Here is a 10,158-nt window from a genome sequence, read left to right as displayed (position 1 = left end):
GCTCACAGCTTTGTGGAAGCAGCCACTTAAAGAACTGAGCTATGGCCAGGCCCCCTAGTATTGTTTCTTAATTCTCAAAACTAACTTTTTAAAAAGCTTAAACTTAACCTAAAAGATTTATTTAAATGAAAATATAAACTAGAATGAACAAACATGAGAAATGTTCCTCTTTGAATTAGGGATCTAGCACCTTTGAGTTGTCCAAAAAATAGATCTCCCCCAGGTGTTCACAGGTCGGCACTGCGGATCCACATTCCCTTAACATACTTAAAACTACTTAACTCAGGAAACACTACTCCAAGTATACTACCAAATGTTCATCAAGAAAAACGGAAGGAAGAAAACAGTTTTAGTTTACTCAATATCACATGCTAGAAGGAAATTTTGCATGAGAAAACACTGAAGAGGTAATTTTTTAATACAGATTTCACAAACTCATGGTGCAAAATGGGTCCTACAGCTTCCTCTAGTCATAAACTGCTCTTCACTGCGTGTAGGCTGCCTGTGACAATTTGATTGGGGACTCCAACTTCCCTAAACAACTAGTCATACCCCCCCATGCTGTTCTGACCGCTATAGCCAGCCCCGTAGCAGCCGCTCACTGACTGGCTCAATAAGCCGCTGTAGGTGGCCTCGGCAGCTGACACACCCATGCCCTGCATCACCTGGCTGCTGTAAGCCCCGTTGCGGGCCCCTGTGGTAGAATCGAGGAAGAGCTTTATGTAGTGATGTGGCCCTGTCCTTAGACATGGTTGCCATGGCTTCCTCATGGGTGGCTAACTCCACATCAGCCTCGCCTATCACTCCGCCGTGAGGCCCAATTTCAATGTGCACCGTCGCAGGGTTGAGTAGTGAGAAGTTGTAGATGTCATTAGCAGTGGCTTTGTAGGGCAGCCCCCGCATGTGGACACAGTGGCCGGTGGTGCTCTGCACTGTGAACTCCCCATCTCCGTATCTGTGGTCATCCATGCTGGAGAGACAGTAGCTGAGGTCTCTCTCAAATGGGTCGGTGGTGAAGCCATATCCATCGCTGAAGCCGCTGTACTCCTCATAACCCCCGCAGCCCACACTGTAGGCCCCGGAGTGCATCCTCTCCAAGCCTGCCTGTTTCATGATGCCAATGCACCTCTGTGCAGTGCAAGGCCAGTTGTCGGGCCCTGGCCACTGCATGGACATGAACTTCAGAGGTGGAGCTGAGTAAGGCCTCACCTCCTGGCTGCTCTTGAATACCTCGATGTACCACGCCCAGTCTCAACTGCCATCTCAGCGGCCCTGGGGGCAGGGCGGCAAGGCAGGCCCAGGGATTGAACCCCTGGTCCCTGTGCCTGCTTGCAGGCACTTTAATACACTAAGCTATATAGCCAGCCCTCATGGCAGATTTCATAACACAGACCACCAAATCAAGAAGAGCTTGGAGGGCTGTTGAGATAGCTCAGCAGACTAACCACCTGCTTAGGCAAGTGCAGGGACCAGAGTTTGATCCCTGGTACCACATGCTGTGCTGGCCCTGCCCCTGAGTGCACTGAGCCAGCCACTGAGAATGGGCATAGTGGTGCATGCCTGTATTCCCAGTGTTGGGTAGGCTGAAAATAGGAGGGTCACTATGAGTTCAAGCTGCATAGTGGGACTCTGTAACAACTTCATAACAAAAGAAAAAAGAGCTTGGTATGCGATATTTCAGGTTCTGAAAGAAAAAAACTTCCAACCCGGATTGATTTATCAAATTTAATGGAAAGATAAAATAATTCCATGACAAAGAACAGGTACAGAAATTCATGACCACCAAACCAACCCTACAAAGAGTACTACTAGATATTTTAGAAAGAGACAAAGATGACAACAGTGTCCAAAACAACAACAACAACAAAAACACAGAAGGGAACCACCAAGAAAAGCAAGCAATTAAGGAGAGGGGAAAAGTAGGGATCTGACAATAGGAGAACAACATGACAAAGATAAGCCAATATGTATTAGTTATAACCATCAATGTAAAAATGGCCTCAGTTTAGGAATCAAAAGAAGCAGACTGGCAGAGTGGATTTAGAAACAAAATCCAACAATATGCTACACACAAGAAACATATTTAATTCAAAAAGAAATTAATAGACTGAACATCAAAGGATGAAAAACACTACTCCATGTGACAGGAACTCAGGAAAGGCAGAGGTAGCTATTCTGGTTGCTAACAATGTCAACTTCAAACTAAGCATGACTAAAAGAAATAAAGATGGTCACTACATACTTGGTAGGGGAAAACTTCAAGAGGAAGAGATAACAATTATAAATATATATGCACCCAATGTAGGAGCACCCAACTATATATGACAAATTTTATTTATTTATTTATTTATTTATTTGTGGTACCAGGGATTGAACTCAGGACTTTGAGCTTGCCAGGCAAGCACTTATTCTATTGAGCCATCTCCCAGGCCTGATATAAGACAAATTTTAAGAGACATGAAAAATCAAATGAATATACATAATAGTATGAGGGGTCTTTAACACCCCATTGACACAAAGAGATAGTTAATTTTTTTTTTCTGAACCGGGGATTGAACTCAGGCCCTTGTGCTTGCCAGGGAAGTGCTTATTCTACTGAGCCATCTCCCCAGCCCTAGATAGTTCAATTAGGCAAAAAATCAGTGAAGAAATTACAAAACTAAACCAAACTTGTGAGGAAATGACACTCCACCCAACAGCATCAGAATACACATTCTTCTCAGCTGCATGTGGGATGTTCTCCAAAATAGACTGTGTTGGTTATTTTTTACTCTTGTTGCTGGGACAAAACATGTGATGCCCAAAATTAAGAAAAGAAAGGTTTATTTAGCTCACAGTTTGTGGAGGTTTCAGTCCGTACTCGGCTGGCTCTGAGGTAGGGTGGCACATGGCAGAGGGCAGCAGATCATGGCATCAGAAAATAGCAAAGGGCAAACAGGAGGAGGGTTAGTCGTGGCCTAGTAAGCCTCTCTCACCTCCTTATATTGCATTTAGGCTATCTAACCCAGGGCAATGTAGCACTCACACCCATAATCCCAGCATTGATTCATGAATTAATCACAAACTTAAGAAGCCACCCCAATGACTACATGAGTCTTTGGAAGGACACAAACCATAAAATGGACCATATGTTAGCACATAGAACATGTTTGAATAAATGAAAGGAATTGAAATTACCTCATGCATACTATCTGACCATAGTGCAATGAAACTGGAAATTATTGCAAAAGAAACAGCAAAAACACTATAAACAGTTGGAAACTAAATAATACCCTCCTGAATAGTCAATAGGTCACAATTTACAATCAAACCAACATGCAGATATATGGGCTGGGAGATAGCTCAGTAGATTAAGCACTTGCCTGGCAAGCACAAGGGCCTGAGTTCAATCCCTGGTTCTGAAAAAAAAAAATGCAGATACAACTTGCCAGAACCTATGAGATGCACTGAAAGCTGTCTTAAGAGAAAACATTATAACAATCAATTTTCACATCAGGAAAACAGAATGAGCTGAAATAAACAATCTTATGCTGTACTTCAAGCTCCTAGAAAAAGAAGAACAAGTCAAGCCCAAAGGCCAAAAAAGGCAGGAAATTATAAAAATCAGAGCAGAAATAAATGCAATAGAGATGAAGAAAACAATACAAAGAACAAATGAGTCAAGGGGTTGTTCTTTGAAAGAATAAATAAAATTGATACACCCCTAGCCTACCTAATCAAAAAAGATGGAAAAGGGTAAAATCACTGCAGACCCTAGAGAAATTCAGAAGATCATCAATACCTATTTCCAAAATCTTCACTCTCACAGGATAAGAAACACAAAAGAAATGGACAAATTTCTAGATACATATGAATTACTAAAGCTGAATCAAGAAGATATAAAAATTCTGAATAACTCAATATCAATCAATCAAATTGAACATGTAATAAAAATCCTACCAAGAAAGAAAAGCCCAGGTCCTGATGGATTCACAGCTGAATTCTACAAGAAATTCAGAGATCAAATGCCAACTCTACTAAAACTCTTCAATGAAATTATAGGGAAGCAATTTTCCCAAACTTATTCCCAGAGGCAAATATGAATCTGACAACAAAACCAGAGAAAGACCCAAGCAAAAAAAAGAACTGCAGGCCAATCTCCCTAATGAACATAGATGCAAAAATCCTCAATAAAATACTAGCAAACAGAATGCAGCAAATTATCAAAAAGATTGTACATTGGGCCAGCCCGATAGCTCAGCAGATTAAAATGCCTACATAGGCAGAAACAGGGACCATGGTTCGATCTCCAACATGTCATGCCAGTCCCACCCCTGGGACCCCCTGAGATGGCAATTGAGACTGGGCGTGGTGGCGTGTGCCTATAATCTGAGCACTTGAGAGACTGAAAAAACAAGAGGATCATTACGAGTTCGATCTGTGTAATGAGACTCTATAGGTCTTGTACTAAATACATTTTTTAAAAAAAGATTGTACATCACAATCAAGTGAGATCCATCCCAAGAATGCAGGTATAATTTAAAATACAAAAAAATCTATAAATGTAATACATCACATCAACAGAGCCAAATACAAAAACCACATGATGCAGAAAAAGCTTTTGACAAAGTCCAACATTCATTTATAATAAAAAATAGCCACAGAAAATTGGAATAGATGGTCTTTTCCTCAATCTGATAAAAGCTATTTATGAGAAATCAACAGAAAACATCATAGTAAACAGACAAAAATTGAAAGACTTGAGTTTAAAATCAGGCACAAGACAAAGATGCCCACAGTCACCATTCCTGTTCAATATAATTCTAAACATTAGCCACAGCAATTAGACAAGAGAAAGAAATACATAGACTAATGATTGAAAAAAAGTGAAATTATTATTTGCAGATGACGTGATACTCTACATAGAAGAGCCCAAAAACTCCACTAAGAGATTTGTAGATTTAATAACCAAATTCAGTAGAATAGCAGGTTCAAAAATCAATAGAATTTCTGTACACAATGAATGGGCTGAGAGAGAAATTATGGAAACCATGCCTTTCACAATAAAACCTAAAAAACTGAAATAATTAGTAATCAATCTCACAAAGGAAGTAAAAGATTTATACAGTAGGGAGGGCCAGATAGGTCAGCAGACTAAAGTGCCTGCTTAGGCAGAGCACAGTGGTGGGGGTTTGATCTCTAGCCTGCCATGCCAGCTCCACCCCTTGGGTGTGCTGAGATGGCTATTGAAACTGAGTGTGAAAAAAAAAAGAAACTGAGTGTGGTGGTGTGTACCTGTAATCCCAGTGCTTGGGAGGCTGAAAACAGGAGGATCACTGCAAGTCCAATCTACAAAGAGAGACCCTGTAGACCCTGCAGACGCTTTACTAAATACATTTTTAAAAAAAATAAAAATGAGGATTTGTTTATTTATTTATTTATTTTGGATTTTTAGGGAAGGGTCTACAGGGTACAGGGTGTTCAGGGTCTCACTTGGTACTTGTAGTGATCGGTCTGTTTACACCCTCCCAAGAGCTGGGATTACAGGTGCGTGCCACCATGCCCAGTTTCAATCGCCATCTCAGCATGCCCCCAGTGGTGGTACTGGCACGGCAGGCTCAGGGATCGAACCCCTAGGACCTGTGCCTACTTGCAGGGGCTTTAATCTGCTGAGCTATTTGGCTGGCCCTGAAAAAAAAGATTTATACAGTGAAAATTATATATTTTAATTTTTATTTATTTATTTTTTTTTGGCAGAATCGGGGATTGAACTCAGGCCCCTGTGCTGGCCAGGGAAGCACTTATTCCACTGAGCCATCTCCCTGGCCCCACAGTGAAAATTATAGTACTCTGAAAAAAAGAAATAAGAGAGTTTCAGAAAATGGAAAGATATTCCTTGCTCCTGGATAGCAAGAAACAACATTATGAAAATGGCCATGCTCCCAAAATTGCTTTACAGGTTCAATGCAATCCCAATTAAGATACCACTATTATACCTCACTGATGTAGAAAAAAACATTACTAAAATTCGTTTGGAAGTAGAAGAGACCTAGAATAGCAAAAGCAATCCTGGGCAACAAAGGAAAGGCAGGAAGCATCACAATTCCTGACTTGAAATTACATGACAAATCTATTGTGATAAAATCAGCATAGTGCTGACAAAAAAGACCTGCTGATTGATGGGACAGATTGGAAGACGCAGAAAGAATTACAAACACACTCAGCCACCTTATCTTTGAAAAAGGGGCAAAACATTAACTGAAAAGAAGATAGCCTCTTTAACAAATCGTGCTGAAAAAACTGGCTTTCCCCATGCTGAAGGTTAAAACTAGACTCATGTCTATCACCACCCACTGAATTACAATCAAAATGGATCAAAGATTTAAATATTAAAACTAAAACACTAAATGTTCTGGAGGAGAATGTAGGTAGAAATCTTAAGGACATAGGGATAGGTAGAGTTCATGAACAAAAACGAAACTTCATGGGAAATACTTCAAAGAATCAACAAGTGGGATCTCATCTTTTTCAAAAGTTTCTGCACATTAAAAAGAAATCACCAGGGGTTAGGGAGATGGCTCAGTAGAATAAGCACTTGCCTGACAATCGCAAGGATCTCAATTCAATCCCTATGAACTGGGAAAAAATTATAGTGGGCTATTCTTCAGACAAAGGACTCCAATCTAGAACATACAAATAGTTTAAAAAATTTAGGTCTCCAAAATTCAAAGATCCAATCCAAAAATGAGCATCTGAGATGAATATATACTTCACAAATGAAGGTACACAAATGGCAAATAAATATATGAAAAAATGTTCATCATCATTTGTCATTTGAGAGATGCAAATTAAAACAGTGCTGAGATACCATCTTATACCAGAAAGAATGGCTATCATCACAAAGTCAACGAATAACAAATGCTGGAGAGGCTGTGGAGAAAAAAGAACCTTTGTCCACTTTTGGTGGGAGTGCAGGCTAGTACAACTATTATAGAAATCAGTATGGAGATTCTTCAAAAGGCTAGGATTGGTGATCCCATTCAAGCCAGCTATTCCCCTCCTGGGTATTTTTCCAAAAGAACTGAAAACCTCATACCACAGCAATATATGTGCACCCATGTTTATAGCAGTGTAATTCATCATACCTAAATCTTGGAAACAACACAAATGATGATCAACTGAGGAGTGGATAGAAAAGATATGGTGCTTTCATACAAACATAAATTTGAAGCTTTTGTAGATAAATGGATGCAACTAGAGACTGTATTGGGAAATGAAATCAATCAGACCCACATGTGCAAGCATCATGGTATGTCACCAGTATAAGAACCTGAAAGAGTAAATATAGTCTAAAAGGTGCAATACATGCTGTGAAAGGGAAAGAATTTGCTCAGTGGGAAAGAAAAATGGGTGAGGAAAAGGACAAAAGAAAGAAGGGGAAAAGATATTTGTGTATTGATGAGGATAATTTGGATAATTGTACTGATGATTTCTTCTGGTCTTTTTTTAAAATTTTATTTATTTATTTATTTGTGTGTGGCCAGCTCAGCCCACCAGGGGGCAGGACTGGCTGGCATGTGGTGCTGGGGGATTGAACCGCAGTCCCGGTGCTTTGCTAAGCTTAGTTCTAAGTAGGTGTTTTAGACCACTGAGCCATCTCACCAGCCCTGTCTTCTGGTCTTTTGGAAGGAGCAGTTAATGCTTAAATTTTCTTACTTTTATTCTAATTTTTTCTTTTTAATTTCTTATAACTCTTTTGTTATTGTTTTGTTTTTTTTTCTTTAAACAAATTTTGCATGTTTATATCTGGCAACCTAAACAACTAATTTGAAGATAACATCATGCAATACAGCAACTGTTGTTGAATTCCTATTACTTTGTTTAATGAACTCTTGTGTCTAGTGCTTTTTTATTACTATTTTTTTCTTGTATTTCAGTATAGGGTCTACAGGGTCTCACTACATAGATCGAACTAGTAGTGATCCTCCTGTTTTCAGCCTCCCAAGTGCTGGGATTGCAGGCATGCACCACCACGCCCCGTCTCAATCACCATTTTAGCATTCTGGGGGTGCAGCCAGCATAGTATGCCGGGGATCGAACCTCAGCTGCTGCACTCTGCCTAGGCAGGTGCTTTAGCCCACTGAGTCATCTGCCTGGCCCTTTTATTACTAGTGTGTATTCTTTAAAAAATAATTTAGGAGGCAATACTGGGATTTCAATCTAAGCCTTCATACTGAGCACCATCTCTAGCCTCTGTCAAGAAAGAGGGAAAGAGTATCTCGAAATAAAACTCAGGCAGGTCACAGTTTGGAGATCAGCTACTCTAATAATTGAATGTAACTTGGGAACTCCTGGTCACCCTTGTTCTACTGCAGAGAAATTTGCGGCAACCTTTAGATTTATGGAGTTGCCCTTCTTTCTGCAGACAGCAGAGGGCCTCATTAGCAGAAACTCAGTGTTGCCAAATATAACAGTAAAATTTTGGTTAACAGAAATAGGCAAGAAAATTTCCTAGCCAGCTTAATTCTGTCAAAAATGGATTTTCTGAGCTAATAGGGTTCGAGGAGCCTTCTTTTTATTCCAATCTTTCTGGTTGAAAATTTATCTAAAATTCCCAGGTTGTTTTCATTGTCTCAGCTGGTAATAAGGAACCTGGATATGACTGCCTGACTTTGAAAAAAATACACTATGTCAGGGACTGGGGTGTGGCTGAGTGGTAGAGTGCTTTCCTATTATGCACAAGGCCTAGGTTCACTCCCCAACACTGAAAACAAAAGCACCCAGGACCTGGATTTGCATTCCAGCCAGGCTGGGAAGGTGAGTCCTCATATCCCACACATACCAGGTCTTAGAAAAAGCCTAGCATAGAGCTGAGATTTTCATTGCTACCAGGAAGTGATAAGGCCTTGAAACATTTGTGATATATTTACACTAAACATTTCTTCCCCTTTTTTTTTTTCCTGAGACTTAAATGTATCTGGACATCTTGGTTTTTTAATTGAGCTACCTTAATTTTAAGTGAATCTTGATTTTTCTGACAACTCTTCTGGCATATTTCAGGGTTGACAAGCTAACCCACCATTGGCCACCACCCCCAAGTAAAACAAGAAAATGGGAGAAAGTTCTAGAAACTGAGCTGAATGTATCGTTCATGTTTATGAATAGTGCCACCTCCCAACTCCTTGACAACTGCTTGTTTTCCTCTTAATTTCTTATTTATCCTAAAAATCAATTTCAAGAAGAAAAATAACCAGCTTGCCTCTTGTGTCTTCTCCAAGGAAGTGGAGTTGACTCCCTGTGAGGCAGACTTCTTTAGCAGGATTACTATGTGGATTAAATAAGACAACATAAGTGAAAGCCCCACTGCTTCCAGCAGTTGTTCCATAACTACATTCTTTTCTAAACATCAAGCTTAACTTTTAGAGATCCTTAACCTGGTTGTTGTCCAGAAGTCAAACCTGCTGAACTTCTGAACATTTAGTGCTATTATTCAGTAATTAATACTTTTACTCAAAAAAAAAGCCATGGGTAACAAAAATCCAGGTAATACAAAATGGTATGTGATAAAAAGGAAGTTTCTCTGCTGTCCTAGGCCATGGGCATTCACTTCTTCTCCCTAGAGGCAACTACTGTTACCAATTTATTCTTCCAAAGAAGTTCTTTGCATATGCATGCCTATATATAACTTTTTCCCCACCATGTGAGCATAGTAGACACACTGTTCTGCACCTTCACACACTATTTTTAGCTTCTAATCGCCTGGCTGCAGTGGGATACAAGTGGTTGATGCTGAGGTTTCTTATGAAAAATACCCCTTTGAAATGTGTTGCTACTACTGTTGTAAGGATGTTGCCAAGGATGCTGTTCGTGGTATCCTGCGGCATTGTCTCGGAGAACCCCAGAAGGAATTCCTGTCGGATCATAGTACTGAAAACAATTGCTATCTGGCCAATTAGTCTGCTTTTATCTCCTGGACATTGTGAATTGTGTAACCTGATTTCCTCTTTCCTTTTGGCTGTGAAAAAGCTTCCAGCCTACTTTTAGACCCACTCTCCTGGCAGCCAAAATTTTTGACAAATTGTTTCATGTTGTTTTTGTACTGAGAATCGAACTCAGGACCTTTTGCTTGCCAGGCAAGCACTATGCCTCTGAGCTATATCCCCAGTACAGCCCCCACCT

General features: G+C 40.1%; 1 pseudogene; it reads right to left on the bottom strand.

The window, feature by feature from the left end:
• Positions 1–360: 360 nt before the first annotated feature.
• On the bottom strand, positions 361–9,863 carry LOC101562662 (annotated as a pseudogene).
• Positions 9,864–10,158: the final 295 nt, after the last annotated feature.

The sequence above is a fragment of the Octodon degus genome, unplaced genomic scaffold, assembly GCF_000260255.1.
Source record: "Octodon degus isolate 3935 unplaced genomic scaffold, OctDeg1.0 scaffold00157, whole genome shotgun sequence".
Lineage (NCBI taxonomy): Eukaryota > Metazoa > Chordata > Mammalia > Rodentia > Octodontidae > Octodon > Octodon degus.
Note: the sequence above shows the minus strand (reverse complement) of the source record. Positions and strands in the feature narration are given on the sequence as shown.